This window comes from Mustela lutreola, chromosome 3 (assembly GCF_030435805.1).
Source record: "Mustela lutreola isolate mMusLut2 chromosome 3, mMusLut2.pri, whole genome shotgun sequence".
Taxonomy (NCBI): domain Eukaryota; kingdom Metazoa; phylum Chordata; class Mammalia; order Carnivora; family Mustelidae; genus Mustela; species Mustela lutreola.
In genome coordinates, this window is record NC_081292.1 from 90,956,099 (window position 1) to 90,974,843 (window position 18,745).

An 18,745-nucleotide genomic window follows, 5' to 3' on the forward strand; every position below is an offset into this window, starting at 1 on the left:
AGTAGACCAAATGCTCTGCATTGCTTCCTGTCTTTCTTCTACCTGTCTGATGTGTCTCCTGTGCAAAGTCATGCTCCTGGTAGCCACTGAATGCTAATTATGGGCTCAGCCCCGTGTTCCTTTCTTTCCCTAGATGACCTTTTGTGCAGCTTCATGACCACCTATCAGCAGGTAAGGCAGATTCCTGTCTCTGGCCCACACGCCTCCTGAGCACCAGTTCTGTGTATCGGACTTGCTGACCTTTCTTCTCGGATGTGTCTGTGGCCCCTCAGACTCATCAGGTTCAAGAAGGAATTCATGAGCACCTCCTCCACTGAAAACCACCTTTCTTATTCTATTGCCTCTCTCAGTAAACACTTCATCCGTTTAGCCTGGAGTCGGGAAACCAGAAGTCAACTCCTACTCTGTCACCTTTCCAAAATCTAGTCTGTCACACCAAGTCCTGTGGATTTCGCTTCCTAAACCTCTTGAGTCCATATACTTCTTTCCATCTCTTCTTGTACCTTTGCAGTGCGCCCTTGCCATCACACCGTAGAAGCTTCTCACCCAGTCTCCATGCACCTTCCTTGTCTTCCTGGCCCCTAGTCTACACTGCAGGCAAGCCACTCTTGTCAGAATGCGGATGTGATCTTGTATGTACCAGGTGACTGGTCAGTCCACCAGCTCTTGAAAAACCATTTTCCCACGCACTCGAACGTATTTCAAAGAGAATCAGTCCCCCATGGGGTAGTTTTCCTTGGTAGACAGTTTGTTTCTGTGCTGAGCCAGTCTGCCTCCTTTGAACTTCTCTGTGTCAGTTCCTCTCTGGAACCTGTGGCTTCGTTGGCACCCCGGGTAGGCACATGAAGACCTTTTCCATGTGAAGTGAAGGCAGGAGCCCTCTGGACGGTGAATGTATGTACCCTCATGTTCCATAGGTAAAAGAACCGTGTGTGGGGGTTGGGGGGTAAGTCCTTGAGGCTCCTCTGTGTTCTAATTGGGTGAACTGGGAATTTTGAGACAGGCAGCAGGTCCTGTGTGTCCTTGTTTGCAGGGAGCATGCATTCTGATGGACAAAACGGAAAAGGGGAAGAATGAGCAGCTGCTCAGATCTGTTTGTACTGTGCTGGCTGATTAGCTGTGACCTGCAGATGTGGGTCCCATCCTCAGCTCTGCTCTCTGCCTGCTTATGTCTGACTTGGGGCAAATCACTCGCCTCCGGCCTTCTGTTTGCTTGTTAGTATAATGAGGTGGTGCTTATCTATGTGATCTTTGCCGGCTCCTCTGAAAAGACTCCAGTCCATCCTGGCTTGCAGATAAGGAAACTGAGGCCTGAGGTGTGATGACTTCCTTTAAAGCCACACAGCTACTTGGGGCCAATCACAGGCCATATCTCCTGACCCCCCACGCATCAGTCCTTGGAAATCCTACTGTAATATGTTCCTATCCAGAGGCCACAGGTGGGAACTGAGGGAAGTGGGACAATCAAAACATTAAGAATAGCGCAGAAGATGGCACAATGTCCGCATGCCTTGGCACCTGCATTTCACCAATAGGGCCACCTCTTACCTTAGAAGAAGTTCCCACAGGGCTGGTGATCTGGATGCCTGGCCTGGAGCTTAGCTACGGTAAATGGGACCAGAGGGAAGTGATGGCTGTTTGAGGTGGACTTTGTTGACGGCGGCTGGAGATAGCAGCTGACTAGCAGCTGACAGAGGAGGAAGAGGGAAGAGTAACAGACAGCAGATAGCCGCAGGCCCGCATGTCAGCTACTGTTGCCCAGGGCCGCCCATCCCCAGGAGCTGTCTTCGTATCACAGGAGCTGAGTGCTTACCCTGTGGGTTCTTAGTTTGATGTCACGTCTTGATGACAAGATTCCATTCTCTCCTGCATCAGTTTGAGACAGACATCGTAATGAAATTCTAATTAGCCAAATATGGAATGTAAGCGTGGAACTCATTTTATAGAGAAATTTTCTTATGTGAACTACTTTCCCTGATGATAGAGGGGTTGTGACGATGTAACATCAGATATAGTTTATCTGATTGGCACTTGTAAGAAGGGTTCCCGGCAAAAAAGAACTGTTTTTTTGTTGTTGTTGTCCTCCCGTTTGATCTTTCCTTTCCATTCCTTTTTTTTTTTTTTTTTTTTTGTGAGCGGTCATCTGATTTATAAAAAGATGCAACAAAAAGTAAAATGGTACAAGATAATCAGTTTCAAAACATAAAAAAATGAGTGTCTTTAGCCATAGCTCAGAACAGAGGAACTGGGTAAGGAGAATTGCTTGTATGAACTGGCAACAGGAAAAGTTGGTAACGGAGAGCTGAGGAACTCTATTAAGATATAGGAGTGAGGGGCTCCATCCTCATCTGGCATTTGCTCAGTGTCGTCTATATGGTTAGAGATGTCCATGATGGGAACTCCAGCAATCTTCTGGGTCTGGGTCAGCTGATGCCAAAGTGTAACACTCTGAATTTCTTCCATACTGAGCAGTCATCTGCATAGTTTGTCTTGTGTGTACGTGGTAATCATTTGAATATTGGCTCTTTCTCAATCCTTAGAGCCTCTTGATACTTTCACCCCGGTTTCTCAGTTTCAGCCATTACACAGTCAGTTGTACAACTGGTACACTTGGCACACAGCCCGTCCATCATTGACCGGTCAAGTTTGGCTTAAATAGAAAAGTTGATAAAGTCAGTACCAACCAGGATGTGGTAAGTCGGCCCAGCTGTGTGTTTATATTGGAAAAAGCAGGAGGGATGTTGGGGGACTTCTCTTTCCTTGAGTGCATGGGATCCTTCTTTTCTTTCTTTTTAGGTTTTAATCTGTCTTTCTCTCAGAGAAGGATCTCAGAGCTAAGCATTCGCTTCCCGGTCACATACTTTCTTGCTTTCTCTTGCTTCCCCGTGTTCACACCATGCCCATTTATCCTTGCTTTTGATTTTCTAATTCAGTCTTTGTAGTACCATAAAACTTATTTAAATAAAATGTTGGCCTACTAAGTTATTGATTATTAGTAAGTTCTTTGTTCAAAATTTGAGAGCAAGAAGTATTATGTAAATACATCTTTTTGTTATTTAACTAGTCTTACAACATTTAGCATCAAATTTCTTGAAACATTTAAACAAATTAATCACAAACTGGGGCTTGGGCTCGCTCTTTCTTTCTTTTTTTTTTAAGTAATCTCTATACCCAACATGGGACTTGAACTCACAACCCTGAGATCAAGACCTGCACGCTCCAGTGACTGAATGAGCCAGGTGCCCTTTGGGCTTTTTGTTTTTAAGTTCCTCAGGTGAGGGGCTGCCTTAGTGGCTCAGAGGGTTAAGCTTCTGTCTTCAGCTCAGGTCATGGTCTCAGGGTCCTGGGATCGAGCCCTGCATGGGACACTCTGCTCAGCATGGAGCATGATTCCCTCCCTCTCTGCCTACTTGTGATCTCTCTGTGTGTCAAATAAATAAATAATATCTTTAAAAAAAAAAGTTCCTTAAGTGATTCTAATGTGTGACCAGTGTCGAGAACTCTAGCACTGGATAATTCCTTTAAATAGCTCAAGAAATTAATTTTGAAAAGCGAACTAAAAGCCTACATAGATTATGATTGGTGTTAAATTGAGGGGAAAAAAGAGATAAAGAGAAGACATCAGCTGGAACAGAGTGTAATTAGGTACTCAAATATTTGTTAGATGGATAAATACATTTATGGAATGTAGGGTTTTTTTTTTTTTTGTCTCTTCATAAATATGTCAAATGGGTATATAAATTCAACAAAGGAGTTTGATATAAAATTGATTAAAATGTTAGAACAGAAGTTTTTTAGAATTTCAGTGTTACTATTTCATGATGCTTTTAAGATGATCTCTCTGTAGATGGTGGGAAGATCTTGTTAGCATATGTTTTTAATTTCTCAAGCTTGAATAATTTAGTCACCGAACAAAGATTTAGAATGAGTTTTGGAAGACACAAGTCCTAGATTATGTCCCCACCTAGCTGGGTCAGAGATTTGAGAGCAGGGGCTGGAGGGATGAGCTCCAAGGACATTTTTGTATACATGCTGATACCTTGGGCGGGAACACTCTTCCCACACTTCCTGTGGCTAGCTCCTTTGTGTCATTTGGATTCAACTCATTGTTCTATATTTCCTGGTTCATCCAAGTTAAAATACATCCCATTTGTCACTCAGACCTTTACTATGTCCTGTTTTCTTTTTAGCTGTGATCACTATTCATTAATCACTATTTGATCACTGTTCATTAATATAATGTTTGTTTACATATTTATTTTCTCATTTCTGCATTAGAATATCTGCTCCTTAAAAGCAGAGACCTTGTCTTTTCTTTTCATGACTGTGTCCCCAGGTCTTAGAGCAGAGCTGGAGTTGCATGATAAATATTTGAGGAATATTTATGGGATATACAGGGACATTTATTCATCTCTGTTGTCCATTGTTTTTCAAGAATGGTTGGAAACACACACATACGTGAGCTCGCACAAACTTTCTATGTCTTTCAACCCCTATGTAGTGTGCAGATTAGTGCTTAACTATTTTGGTTTTTTGTCTCGATGAAATGGGACATGTTTCAGGGCAGAGCTCATAAATTTCATATGCCCTCTTAGTACTTCTCATCATTACAGAGTGATGGTTCTGGGGGATTCTGCTTCTCGTGGAGATAGTATATAGTGATTTTATAAGTCCATGTATCTGGGAAGGAGTGTTTTACTTCTTGGCAGCTTAGAGAACTTCAATCTTTCCAAATTCCATGTAATTTTCATAGCATTAAAGCTACTAATTTCAGATTATTGGTAAGTTTTAAATGATTAATTCCCAGGTTACTTTGAATTAGTCTTTGTTTGCCATCCCTGATTGCAGCTAGTTAGTAAAGTAGCTAAAGTTTTAAACTCTACTTGGTTTTAATTTTGAGTGATGTCACTGCTTCTCTCATGGTTAATGGTTCTTAATTACCTGCAGCTTGTCTGGTTAGCTCATTTATTTTCCTGTGTTCCAACGTCTCTTGTGATCTCCCAACTTCTGGCCTTTTGGGGGATTTGTACTTGAACTGGGTTCAGATAGGAAATACCCCTGAGTACAAAGAGAAGATATCTTTTCTTCAAGACTTTGGGTTAAATTAAGGGGTGCTCTGAGATTTTAAGGCAAATTGTCACGAGTCAGCCTTTATCTACAGTTACTTATCTCTGTAATCAGATTTTTCTCAAGACACAAAATACACGTACACACAAAATAAAACACAGATACAGTTTAGATGCCGACTCAAATTGTCAGCCAGGGCTGTTGAGTCCACATTTTTTAATCATCCCAGGTGATTGATTATATTAAGTGAATATTAGCAGTTACAAAATAAGTCTACAGTAATACAATGTACTTTTATCATTTTTTTTTACATTAATGGTTTTTGGTTAATTATTCCTGTTTCTTAAAAAATAATTTAAAAATGAAACAAGATGGGATTGGGAGGGAGACAAACCATAAGTGACTCTTAATCTCACAAAACAAACTGAGGGTAGCCGGGGGGAGGGGGTTTGGGAGAAGGGGGTGGGATTATGGAAATTGGGGAGGGTATGTGATTTGGTGAGTGCTGTGAAGTGTGTAAACCTGGTGATTCACAGACCTGTACCCCTGGGGATAAAAATATATGTTTATAAAAAATAAAAAATTAAAAAAAAAATAATAATTTAAAAAAATATAGCTCTTCTGTAGTCCAAATGTTTGTGTCCCCTCTCAAAAGTCATATATTGGAGGGACGCCTGGGTGGCTCAGTGGGCTAAGCCTCTGCCTTTGGCTCAGGTCATGATCCCAGGGTCCTGGGATCGAGCCCTGCATCGAGCTTTTTGCTCAGCAGGGAGCCCGCTTCCCTCCCTCTCTCTGCCTGCCTCTCTCCCTACTTGTGATCTCTATCTGTCAAATAAATAAATAAAATCTTAAAAAAAAAAGTCATATGTTGGAACCCTAATCCAAGTGCCAAGTGTAATGACATTTACAGATAAGGCCTTTAAGAGATTATTAGGTCATGGTGGTGGGGCCCTAACAATGGGATTAGTGCCCTTATGAGAAGAGACGGGAGAGAGCCAATGATATGATATATTACATATAATATATGAAATATTATTATAATGCTATATTATTATATCAATAAATGAAATGCAATAAATAAATAAATAAAATTGCAATGCAATAAATAAATAAATTACAATGGAAGATTATTCAGCTTAACAAAGGAAGGAGTGTGGGTGATGTCCCTGGTGGGCCATGCTGGCTCTTGGCTGGGACCTAAGCCAGGCCCGGACTGAAAACCTGCATCGTCCCACCAACTTGGGGTTTCCTGCTATCTGCCCCCCAAAGGACAATGTCCAGTGTCAGAGCATGGGGACAGAAATAGCCTCAGTTAGTTCCTACACGAAGAGTAGCTTTGGAAACTTCTGAAAACCCAACTCATCATCCATCTGGCTATGAAGGGACATCTACAACATTAATCCCATGACCCATGTTTTACTTTGTAGAATTCAAAACATTCAACAAGCTTGTGAGTGGTCTATTTATTTGCAAGCTTAGGTTGCTGCTTCTTGCCTTTAAAAGCCAAGCACTGTAGTTGCTCCCGTAGATCGGTACAGTCTTTTACAGTTTTCAAAGCACTTATGAGTTCTTCCCCTATTCTTTACTTCTGAAAAGCAAAATGTGTATCAGCCAATGATGTAATTAGTTTGAACAGAAAAGAACTTTATTGAACATTATCAAGGGCCTTGAAGAATGCCCGGAGGGCCAATGCCAGGTTCTGGGGCTGTACCACCGCAGGACTGCCCAGGGGAGATAGTGCAGTGATACCCCAACAGTTGACCCTGGATGGAACCGTGGGCATGGCTGCTCAGAGAACTCCAGTCTTTTGCATCCATCCTTAGAAACAGATCCTACCTACTTGGTGCTTGCTTCTTCTTCTCCCATCAGAGCCTCATGTGGGTGCATCTGATGGGCAGACCTTGTATCATTTGCAAAGTAATTTCTGGCTTCTCTTGGGGTAGAAAGTCAACATGGGAAAATTCCTCAGAGGTAGGAAGAGTGTCCAAAGGATGCTGGCTGTTTCAAATTACAACAAACAGGACAAACGATACCACTGACCATCAGAAGTGGGGTTTTAATGTCTTGAAACAGTTATTATTGGGTTTTAATGTTACTGGGAATCATTTACTGTAGGTTCACAAGATATCTGATAAGAGAGCACCTTTTAGATTTCTCTAACCAATAATATCTGCATTCTGATCCTGCAGAAAAAAGTTCTCTGAAAGTGCTGACCAGTTTTGATTGCAATACGATTTCTCAGCTGATTCTTTTCATATCCTATTTGAAGCAGAGCTCAAAAAGCTCTGTACTCAGTGGGTGGTTGTATAATTGTTTTAATTCATTTGTTAAACATAATTATCTTTCCTCAATTCTGTCCTATTCCTTTGATATATGCTCAGCAACTTGGTCCCTAATGGATGTGATTAGAGCTTCCCACGGTGTGCATCATGTGAGGGAAGGGGTGTTACATCGTTAAGGTGGGGACACATCTTCATTTCATGTTTCAGGGACTTAAGCTGTTTCTTTTGACACCTGGGGGCTAAGTTAATGAGAGAGTTCTTTGATAGCTTTATGTGAGCTAATTCTGCTTGTCACATGCTATAAGGGACCTGGAGAAGAGGGAGGAAGTCAGAGAGTAGAAGACAGGTGGGGTGCCTTTGTTCAGTGACCATCCCCTCATGTCAACCACCAACCCAATCATTAACTCTGGGCGTTTAAACACAGACAACTAAACACAGACATCCTGAGACAGATCAAAGACAGGTTCTTGGCAACAGGTCAGAACATATTCTTGGGAAAAAGAGTTATGCTAGTGGACCCTTGTGAATCTGAGGTGTCTTCCTCCTAGAGACCTGGGTGTTTTGTAGACAACCTCTCATCCACCTTTTTGCAATGTCCCCGCAAGGCACTTATTCCCAAGTCTGGGAAAACTGAAGAATATTAGACTCTGTGCTCTTAGAGATCAGGGAAGGTGTCAATGAATCATCCTTCTGGGTTCTAACCTAGACTGACAACAGATAAGATCCGAGTTCAATCAAATGTGATAGGTATTGAGGGCTAGATGAGTCAGCATGGCTTAGATTCAAGACCAAAAGAGTCTTGAATCTTCCTGTGCCCTGAATTGAAAAATGGTGCTCAGGGAATAGTGTACCTGGCCCGATCCAGCCATGCTTACCCCAAGAATATGAAGATTTCCGCCTGCATTTTCTTTTGAAAGTTTTATGGTTTTAGCCTTTACATTTAAGTCTACAATCTATTTCCAGTTAATTTTTGGATATAATGTGAGGCAAGAGTGATGATTTGTTTTCCCATACATACATGCAATGATAGAAATGCTTTCCAGCCTGCCGCCAAAAAGAATGGGCCTGGGTCTTTCCTACTGTTTCCTGGCAATGGTCCAGCACAGCTTTCCTTCAGAGCAGTCAAATAACTGAAAGAAAATCCTCAAATTTAACAATCTTGTCTACTGGGTTTCAATGGAAGTTCATGCATTTTATCCACTCCCCCTTTTCAACCTGCTTTCTATAGAGAACATCAATTAACCTGTTGGAATTAAACCTGAAAAAAAAAAAGGGCAACAAATTAAGCCACTTACAAGAGTGTCACGAAGTACTGACCTTTTATTCTTAACACAGTGACTGGACAGAACCCCTATTTTTGCGAGTAAAAAAGAGCAGGCACCCCTTCCCCATCCTATGCGATGGTGCACTTCAAAGCCTTGTCTAAGCAAATCTTAGAATGTTGAAGTTGTAGGGAACAGAATGTTCATCAGTTTGATGAACGTTGGAAACAGTGATCTTTGCAGCTTCGATTTATAACAGTGAGCTTGTGCATTCTTGGATAGCTGTCCATTACTGATGTGTGCCGGATTAGTTTTACAGTTTCACCTGAGGAAGGAAGACTTTATGTTTTATGAAGAGTCCAGAAATTCTGCTTTTAAGGCTAAATGCATACAGCCACATTTATTACACAGAAAGTGCAGCAAGTCTACAAGACCAGAAGCATAAGTACTGATGAATGGATGGAAGCAGTAGCTAGTACTATAGACAATCCTATAGCAAGAGAAGACTGTGATGCTTCCGGATGGTCCAGGAAATCTTCTGGAGGCTTCAGTACCTGGTGTGATCATTTAGTCGTGAAAAGGGCACATCAGAAGGGGTGGTGTGGTGAGCAAGGGCACAGGACAGGAGCCGAGCACATCTGGCAGGTGGCAAGTGGACTGTCACGGTGGGGCCGTGAGAGACTGGGGTCAAGGCAAGCTGCCAGGAGCCAGGAAGCCTCCTGAAAACCCGAATATCCCAGGATAGCATATTCTCAAATCATGATGATAAGGCTTACGACGATTTAAATGCTGTTAAATGGGAATTTTGCCTTTCAAACCATGCTATACCTTTGATTGTAAGATGTATCCCAATTTCAAAGATGTTAGATTGTGTGGGGGGAAAAGCACAAGTCAGTGTGCTAGCCAGCCTCGGGGAGGACCACGAAGATTTCCACATCCCAGTATCTGCATGTGTGTTGTACCCTCCCACATCTGGTGTGACTAACAGGATATAGCAGAATTGGGGGTAAATCAGTTACAGAATTAGGTTATGAAAGACACTGAGGCTTCTGTTTTGTTCTCTCTCTCTTTTCCTCTCTTTCTTTTCTCTCTCTCTCTCTCTCCTTTCTTCTTCTATTCCCCCTTTCCTTCCCTCTCACTCCCACCCTTTCTCTCTCTTTCTCATTTATCATTAGCTCTTGTGGAAACGCAGGTATCCCTGTAGATACCCGGGTGGCAAGGAACTGAAGCCCTCCACACCTGCCACCTGCACAGAATTGAGGTCTGTCCATCATCACATGTCCTTCAAACAGCTGCAGCCGGCTATTTGATGGCAATCTCATGAGATACCTCAAGGCAGAAACACATAGCTCGACAGCTTCCAGGTGCCTGACCTTCAGAAACGGTGTGAGATCATAAGTACTTAAATATATAGGTTGGGCTGCTAAGTTTGGGGGTAATTCATTGCAAAGCAATAGAGGAACGATTCTATACAAAGACTCAAAATATGCCTTATTCCGTATGTGTACTCAGCGTCAGTCTGACGTTCAGAAAGAGATATGCCTGCCTGAGGCTGCTTAGAACATGCAGTACCTCAGAGCAGGGGGAGACATTAAAGAGAGGTAACAAAAAATGGGGAAAGGGAATGTAGACATACAAAGAAGAACCATTTTGCTTTTCTAGGTCCTTCTTTTTAAAGAGTAGAAAATATACTTTCCTAGAAAGAAATAAACACAGAAGGAAAGAGTAGGATGAAAGTTACCTTTATCAGCCTATAAACAGATACTCAAACCAAAAACACTGGAAACTGAAAAAAGGTGCCAACTGTTTTTAAAGAAATGGCACACGACGTTAGGTATGAATAACTTTCATGCAAATTGAAGAGGTAGACGTGGTCGAATTGTTCAGGAGGCACCAAAAGAATGTGAATAACATTCTATTGAAAGGAAGGAAGACTGAGATTCTGAAAAAATATTTTATTAGGTAAAAGAATGAATAAATAAATGTATATATATATGTATATATATACATATATATATATAAGTTTTCTAGGGTTGCTATTTCAAGATACCAGAAGCCTGGAGGCTGAAACCACAGAAGTGGACAGTGTCACATTTCTAGAGGCTACAGTGTTGGTAGAACATGCTCCTTTTGTAGGTATTGTGGATGGATCTACTCCAGGCCCCTTTTCCAGCTTGAAGCGTTGCTCTGGCTTTGGACTTCTTCACCGGGCCTTCTCCCTCAGTGCATATCTGTGTATCCGCACTCTCCCTTCTTAGAAGTGCACAAGTCCTCCCGAATTGGAGGCCCAGTCTACAAAAATATGACCTCATCCTAGCTAGTGACATCTCCAGGGACCCTATTTCCAAATAAGGTCATGCTCCCAGGTGCTGGGGTTTAGGACTGGGATACTTCATATGCATAAACACATACACACACACACACACACACACACACACACACACACGTGTGTGTGTGTATATGTATTCCTATATATATCTATGTGTATAGATAGAAAGGGAGGAAGGAATAGATGGGAAAAAGAAAATACGCCTAGCGAGTTAGTAGACTTCATCTTTAACTTTTCAACAATGACCTTCAGAATGAACGACTGAAATTCTATTGAAAGAAAAGACCTGGATAGGGCAGTGAAAAATAAACTCTACATAGGGGGATGCAGAGGCTAGTATAGATTTTGTGGAAAGAGAAAGGATGAAAAGGGCTAGTCCGTATGTACCCAAAGGAATCCTCAAAGGCTGCTTTTCCGAGGTCTTGAGAAGAGACAATGGAAAGACACCCGATCCGTGAACAGAGAAAGAAACCATTGCAGAACAACAAGGGATCCTTTTAGAAAGACATGGCTATCCTCAAGGTGTCTGCATGCGATGAGAAAACTCCCTGAGATCCACCACATTCAAGCCCATCCAACAAGGCTCCAGACACTTTGGAAAGCTTGTCTTTCTTTCATGGAGAGAGAATGAGTGAGAGAGAGCATGAGAGAGGAGATGGTCAGTGGGAGAAGCCGACTCCCCAAGGATCTGGGAGCGGGAGGTGGTAGGAGATCCTGCCTGCCCGGGGTCATGACCTGATCCCAAGGCAGTCGCTGAACTAACCGAGCCACGCAGGCGCCCGTCTCCAGAAATGGGTCAACAAGAGCTGAGGAGCACCTGGGCGGCACCTTCAGTGAAGTGCCCAACTCTGGGTTCTGGCTCAGGGGTTGATCTCAGGCTCTTGAGATTGAGCCCTGAGGCTAGCTCTCGGTTCAGGTCAGAGTCCACTAGGTCTCTCTTCGGGTCCTGCCCTTCCCCCCTTCCCCATGAAGAGTGCTCTTGCCCTGAAACCAACTAGGAAAAGCATTCACAGAAATAAACAATGTTTGAGAGGGGGTGTAATGCCAACTGAATATTACCCCCATTTAAAAGACCACCAGAGACGTGAGTCAAAGCCAAGCAACAAGTGTCGTTTATTGCAGGTTCGAACCTGACCTCTGCGCTGCTCGTTGCCAATAACGCCGAGAGGTCCGGAGCTGGGTCGGTGCAGAATTTTTATAGACAGATACAAACAAGTTTCGGGTGGGGCTGAGCTGATTGATTGATAGTTTGAACAGGCATACTTGGCGTCAGTGGATTGGGTCAGGGGAACCGCACGCGAAAGCAGACAAAGCAATCTTACAGAAGCAGAACCGGCCGGTTAGCCCACGCATGCGGAAAAAAAAGCACTATCAGGATATTGAAGGCCTGGTTACTATCAAGCCAAGGCCACTTTCTCTCTAATGAGGCACTAACATAAAGACAATTGGGAGTCTCCTGGTGAAATGTTACATTCCGGCTATCAAAGGTAAGGTAACTTCTTTGTTGTAAATTTCAAGGACATTTGCAAACCTAGGGAGACTCCTACCCTGCAGGACTGTGATTTCTGCAAGTTAACTATTTATCATTTTATGGCAGTCAGGGGTGCCTGAGGAATGCTACACATATGGAGGGGAGCGGGTGAAGGGGGGGTGCAAGGCGCCAGCTTTTGCTTTGTCCTCAGCCAGCCTCCTGCTCCTTCATTCCCCCCTGAACAATTTTGACCCTTAAATCTTTAAGGGGGTTGAAGGTTGAAGGTCTCATCTTCTGTAACTTCTTCGTGCTGAATGGGGGCGTAGAGCTGTCCCTACCTACTGGGGTCAATATTGATCAGGGTAGGAATGTATAAGGGAGTTACGAAAGGTGGAGGCAGCTGAATCCAGCGCTGACAGTGAAGAGGCGTCCTCGCGTGCAATAAGGATCGTCTGTCGTGGTGTAGTCATTGCAGCAATGGAGTCTCGGCACCAAGTAGAGAAAGATGGAACAAAGCAACATATTAAGGTTAATAAGGCGATAAGAATAAGAAGCCCGAAAAGGAGATTTGGCCATAGCCCTCCTCCAAGCCAGGAACTTAACCAATCACTAAAAGAGAGAGAGGGACCTTGTAGAGCCTTAATCTGGGCATTCATATCCTTAATTAGTCCTGTGATACTTTTGTGATAGTCTGGTCTGGGATGTACAAACAACATTCTGTCTTGATAATTGCACATGTGCCACCCTGGGTTGCTTTCAGGACATCTAAGGCCATCCTATTTTGTAGGACTGCCTTGCGTATCTGTGACAATTCGGTATTAAGTAGGGAGATGCCATTTAGTGAATCATTGAGTGCCTTTGTAGTATATTTATTAAAGGCTTCTACATGACACATGACATCCTCTAGTCCCGCAGATGGAACAAAAATGGATGCTAAGTGATCATACCATTTAAAAACAGATCGCGTCCATCTTTATTTCAAGTTGGGGAGATTAGCTGGGGTTGTAATGGTTTTAGTAATGCACCCATGAATTCAGGGAAATCCTAAAGTACAGCGACCTATCTACCCTGGAGGAAGCCAGGGCCACAAGTTGGTTCCACATATCCAGTGGGTTCCGTTTGGAGCTGGCCATCTGATGCCAGGTCGCCTTGCCCAGCCAGTAGCAAACCAGTCAGTAGCCTGAAGTACTATTATTTGGGGACACATTTCTAGTGAGCCATCCTAGACATCGTGTGTTATTTGCCCAATACCACTCGTATGATTCCTTTGTTCCCAGCATAAAACTGCCTTCTGACTGAGCTGTCCAATCGTGGGTGTAAGCCACAGATATGTATCTCAGATGCCATCCTTAGTATATGCCATCCTTAGTATATGCCATCCTTAGTATAGCGATAAGGAGGGTTTTGAAACTTAGGCCCATATTTGATTGGGGATTTATGGCTTGATAGCAATCCCCTTTCTTCCAAATAGCTCCATGGGCATGTAGCATATTTGGAGTCAGTATAAATGTTAATTCTTAGGCTTTGGCAATTGCAAAGTGCAAGTGAGCACTATGGCACACCTAGCTTTTCTTATTCTTTCTATGAAAACTACTGTCATCAGAAAACCAACTGTCATTCGTATTTTTAACAGGGGCATCTTAAATCTGGACAAATAGAGTAAGTAAGATCAATAACCTCTGAACATTTTTGCTCTATAGAGAAAGAAGTACAATGGTCAAGTTCAGGCATACAGGTAACTAGGTTTAAAGTTTGACAAATTTTAAGTATTATTTCTGGCATATCTATAAGCATAGTCCAATATTTAATTAGATGGCCTCTATAATCCATTGGTGGCCTTTGGCTTCTAAGACAAATCTGGACCTGATGTGAAGTTATTACAGTCAGGGACTGTTCCATAGTGAGCTTTGAGGTGCCTTTTATGAGGGCTGTTCTATGCTTAGCTAAAGCATCTGTTTGCAATCGCACCTCAACAGAGGTGGCCTCTAGGATAAATATGACTAAGGGATGAAACCAATAAGAAGACCTTTGAGTGGTCCAGCCTTAACAATATCCTGATTACAGAGGATCACTGGCAAGTGAGAATACTTGTCAAGAGATAAGGGGAGTCCCCCATGCATCATACAATCCACTCATAAACAAAGTGGGGTCATCCATTGTCTCCACAAGTCCATAATTAATCCTATGGAGTGCAATAGGCTGGCTTTTAGGCAATTTCATTATCCCAGCCACACATAAGGTGTTAGTTAAGTTATACAATTGTAAGGGAATCAATCCCATTTTCCAGTTGTTTAATCATGTGTGAGGGGGTTCTACTAATATCCCCACAAAATAAAAAAGCAAGAAGATCATCTAAATGAGCTATTGTGTAACTTCTCTGAAATTTACCGCAAATTGTTTAGCTTAGGTAAACAAACATTTAAAGACAATCAAATCTAGAATTTAACATCCATAAAGATGTGTTACTAAAACAATTTTTCTCTCTAAAATAACCCTCATTTACAGAGATAGCCAAATCAGGACTAATACACTTGTGAAACATGTCCAGTTTTAACAAACTTGGCCCATTATTTACATAAGCTCCGCAAGAACAGTTGAGTGTGATCATATAGATCTTTTAGAATCTGCTTTGCTGGAACTTCTTATAAGGAATCTCTGGGTTGAACTTTTAGTAGCCTCTCCGGGCCAGAAGCCAAGCCCTGTACTTGCCATCAGGCATGCCTGCAATACCTGTTGATTTGGGCGAGTTCCTCTTCTGAGTTTCCGCACCTACCAAAGAGTGACATTCTTTACTCACCTGGTGAGGCTGCTGGGAACTCTGTAAGCAAGGTATCAGGCCAACAGTCCCAAGGGGCTTTATGGCTCCAGGTTTCATAAAGTCAACGTTAGTTCCTTAAAGCTGTCTGGTCATATCTGAGTCTATGCATGTCTTTCTCAAATATGACATTCCAGTCAAAGCCTTGGTAAAATAACCAGTTCTCAATGGTGTCCTGTTAAAGGAGAGCAGATTCTTATTGAACTTATGCAAATGACTGATTGCCATGGAAGAAAGAATACTTACTGAGACCTTTTGGTTTCAGAGGGTTCATATAGAGAGAAAATTTGAATGCCTTGAGCACTTTTACAACTCTATAAGTTACAGATAACTTAAGAAAAAGTATCCCTAGTCTGGAAGAGCAAACATTAGAGAGAACCAGCAATGTTTAAAGTAAGACAAAACATTAAGAGACACAACATTATAATCTTTTAGTTCATTTAGTCCCATGTTACTAAATCTGGTGAATGCGGCTTTAGTTAGTTTTGGAAATTCTTACCCATTTCAGTTTTAGGATTTTCAAGTATATCAAATATCTGTATTTGTCCTGAAAGTCCTTTATAGGAATCTCCTTGAAGATAAAACTCATTTTACAAGAGAATTAAAACAATTATAAATGACAAAAACTCAGAATGGATATGGTTAGATCTAAAGAGACACGGGAGTTTACAATTTAGCTGCAAGTAAATCAGGTTATTTCTGTGATACATAACATTTCCATAATTACAATATCAAGCGATGATCTCTCTAAACATTAAAACTTTAGGAAGTGCATAGAATCTCTAGAATAGTTATAGTATTTTCCCAAATGTAATCCAAGGTTTATCATTGGTTCAGTAGTATTTCACGATAAACTTCACATACCAAGGAAAAGCCCGAGTTAAAGAGATTTACAATTTAAATCTTGTCAACATTTGCTAAAATCTTAGAAAGTTTTGAAGCAAATGCCTAAATATAATTAGGGATGTTAAACACCTGATAAAACAAAACATAGAAACTGCTTTTTCTGGGCAGGCAAAGAGAAAATCACTTACATTCTCGTAACAGGAGATCAATTAATCTAATAAAACTTTATCCTTTGAACAGAGAATTTCAGTCTTGTACTAATGTAATGTACCTTTAAAACCCATTCATTTAGGACAAAATTACCTTCCCTTACCTTCAACAAAATGTATTCCCATTCCTTAAATCTTTCTTACATATCTGCAACTTTCTTACATACAGAGTTTCCCTTATTTCCATCAGTCTTAGTTACACTAAGCAGAACTTTGTATTCTTAGAAACACCTTTAGTTATTAACCAATTGTGAACTGTTACACAACAGAATTCTTCAGGTGGCAAATTTATGAATCAGTTAAGTGGCAAACATGTTTACCAACAGATTTAAATACTCTTAGTTTCTTTGCAGTAAGAAGTCAAAAGCACAAACCTACATCCAATAATTAACGACTTAGCATTTTATCCTGTTTGGTAAAGACCTAGATGTCCACAATTTAATTCCATTTGTCATCCAAGCAAAACTTTAAAACTTTCAGATTACCAAAGACTTTGAAAGCTACTTCAGCAATTACCCATTAGAACTTTGAGACAGACAATTAACCTTCAGTTTAGTTATTTCTTTGCTAACAAATTTTAATAAATAACATGAGCTTATTTGACCTTCAGTAAACCTCGAAGTTTCACATTTACTGCTGATAACTTAAAAGACAGGTCTTATCTTAATTAAACCAACAAACTTAACTTAGTTCCAACACTGATTTACTTTCCACCTGGGCCCACTCCACTTTGAATGTTTACCTGAGACATGCGTGGGAAGATCTGGAGTGGGGCGTGTTAGGTCCAGGGGGTGCTCTTCTTGCTCCTTGACAGTGAAGAGAGAAGGAGCTGTGGTGCATGATCTAGAGGCCAGTCATGCAGGCTGCACACACGTTGGTACAGAAACACGTAAGGGGGAAACAGAAGAAACAAAGCGCTGCCAGGAGGCAGAGAAAAGATTCCCGGTTTTAGAGCTCATAAAGCCCAACAGAGGAGAAGACACCATGCTTTCCCATCAGCCAGGGGGTAGGGGTTAGGCAGTCCAAGTCAGGCCAGAGAACACAGGGAAACTTCCCCGAAACAAAGAGAGTTTCGGCAGCTGCTTGGGAATATTCCTTATAGTCTCTGTCTCGAGTTAGACCAACCCCAGTTGGCTCCAGTTATAGCCATTAACATGGGAAGTGAGTGAGGGAGAAGCCCCCACATCTATTAGGAGTAACAGAGAGAAATAAATCCAGAGTCCCCTTTGCTAGGGATGGCCCAGCAACCTGGGTTTACTAGAAGAAGGCTTATTTACATAATTATCATCCAATATGTCAGGAGGAAACTTACTAGCTGACTCATTGAATCTGGTTTTAGCTCTTAATACCTATCTCTTATATTCCCTCCCGATATGTACGATGTTGCAGACAAGGGGAGAGGGATCTTTCAGGTGCTGTCCTGCTCGCGTCCCTCGCGGGAACTTAGGAGCGTCTTAGCTAAGGTCTATCTGTATAAACCCCGGACCAGGCTACTCCATGGAGTAGATGACCGTTATGCTGTATGACGCTCCACGAGACTCAGGGTGCTGTCCACTCAGACTCCGAAGCCGAAGGCGGTGGAGCCACACAAACACATTCATACAGTCAGGCATTCCTCAGATTCAAATGGGTTAGACACCCTCCCGTTAAACAGAATATAACCTTCATGACCAGTACAAGGAACATATATCCACATTTAAAGACATAACATGGAGACATACATGAAGACATACATTGTTGGCCTCCGAGGTGGGGCTCGAACCCACGATCTCTGCGAGGCCCTCCTGGCCCCCGAGGTGGGACACGAACCCACGATCTCTGAGAAGCCGTCTCGGCCCCTGAGGTGGGACTTGAACCCACGATCTCTGAGAAGCCATTCCCGCCGGGCACGAGGGACGCCTCCCCATTGGCCCACTGGCAACCCTATAGCGCATCCGCCAGGGTGTATTTGCCAGCCACCGTCCTGGGACTCTAACCCAGGTCCTGGGACTCTAACCCAGGAAAAATCACAGAAAGGACAAGACACACAAGACATACATAAGAACAAAGCATACGAAAAACATAGAGACAAAAGACAAAGCCCGCTTTCTTACCGATCGGTTGCAGTGACCCATTGACCAGTTGTCTGGTGGGCTTGAAGGGGAGATCTCGGTGGGACCTCCAAATGTATTGCCAACTGAATATTACCCCCACCTTAAAAGACCACCAGAGACATGAGTCAAAGCCAAGCAGCAAGGGTCGTTTATTGCAGGTTCGAACCTGGACTTCTGCGCCGCTCGTTGCCGATAACGCCGAGAGGTCCGGAGCTGGGTCACTGCAGGATTTTTATAGACAGATACAAACAAGTTTCGGGTGGGGCTGAGCTGATTGATTGATAGTTTGAACAGGCATACTTGGCGTCCGTGGATTGGGTCAGGGGACACGCGTGCGAAAGCAGACAAAGCAATCTTACAGAAGCAGAACT

The 18,745-nt window shown here is 42.4% G+C and overlaps 1 pseudogene; it reads right to left on the bottom strand.

The window, feature by feature from the left end:
* Positions 1-1,748: 1,748 nt before the first annotated feature.
* Positions 1,749-18,395, bottom strand: LOC131827882 (rRNA-processing protein FCF1 homolog; annotated as a pseudogene).
* Positions 18,396-18,745: the final 350 nt, after the last annotated feature.